Here is a 1,408-nt window from a genome sequence, read left to right as displayed (position 1 = left end):
AAAAGCAAAGAAGTTTCCTGAATAAACTGAATGCTTCAAAGGCCAGCATAGCAGGGGCAGGGGTCTGGGGACCATGGTTTCAGGGGACATCTAAGTCAACTGGCATAATAAAATGTATTAAGAAAACATTCTGCATTCCACTTTGAAGAGTGGCGTCTGGGGTCTTAAACGCTAGCAAGCAGCCATCTAAGATGTATCAATTGGTCTCAACCCACCTGGATCAAAGCAGAATGAAGAACACCAAGGACACAAGGTGATTAGGAGCCCAAGAGACAGAAAGGGCCACATGAACCAGAGACTACATCACCCTGAGACCAGAAGAGCTAGATGGTGCCTGGCTACAGCCGGTGACTGCCCTGACAGGGAACACAACAGAGAACCCCTGAGGGAGCAGGAGAGCAGTGGGATGGAGACCCCAAATTCTCATAAGAAGACCAGACTTAATGGTCTGACTGAGACTCTAGGGACCCCGGTGGTCATGGCCCCCAGACTTCTTTTGCCCCAGGACAGGAACCATTCCGGAAGCCAACTCTTCAGACATGGATTGGACTGGACAATGATGGGTTGGAGAGTGACGCTGGTGAGGAGTGAGCTTCTTGGATCAGGTGGACACTTGAGACTATGTTGGCATCTCCTGCCTGGAGGGGAGATGAGAGGGTGGAGGGCATTAGAAGCTGGCGAAATGGACTTGGAAAGAGAGAGTGGCGGGAGAGAGCGGGCTGTCTCATTAGGGGCAGAGTAATTGGGAGTGTGTAGCAAGGTGTATATGGGCTTTTGTGTGAGAGACTGACTTGATTTGTAAACTTTCACGTAAAGCACAATAAAAATTATATATAAAAAAAAACCAACAGCCAACACAACTGAATGAAGAAAACCATAAAGAGAAATGAAGTCCTTGAGAACGGAAACGAAAGAAGCATGCTTGCTATCACCACTTCTATTCAATATCATACTGGAATTCCTAGCCAGAGCAATAAGGCAAGAAAAAGAAATAAAAGGTATACAAATTGAAGAAGAAAAACTATCTTTATTTGCAGATAACACGATCCTATATATAGAAAAGTTCAAAGAATCCATAGGAGCTCTGGTGGCCCTGTGGTTAAGAGCTCGTCCACTAACCAAGAGTTTGGTAGTTTAAACCACCAGCCACTTCTTGGAAACTCTATGGGGCAGTTCTACACTGTCCTATAGGGTCACTATGAGTCAAAATTGGCTCCGCAGCAAAGAATTTTTAACAAATCCACAAGAAATCTTCTAGAACTAATAGAAGAATTCAGCAAAGTTGCAGGGTACAAGATTGGCACACAAAAAATCACTTGGAAATCTATAACCAATAAGTTAAATCTAAAAAGAAAATATCAAGAAAAGAATTCCATTTACAACAGCACCTAAAAGAAGAAAATACCTA

Source organism: Elephas maximus, chromosome 2 (assembly GCF_024166365.1).
Source record: "Elephas maximus indicus isolate mEleMax1 chromosome 2, mEleMax1 primary haplotype, whole genome shotgun sequence".
NCBI classification, from domain to species: domain Eukaryota; kingdom Metazoa; phylum Chordata; class Mammalia; order Proboscidea; family Elephantidae; genus Elephas; species Elephas maximus.
This window is presented reverse-complemented; position numbering follows the sequence as displayed.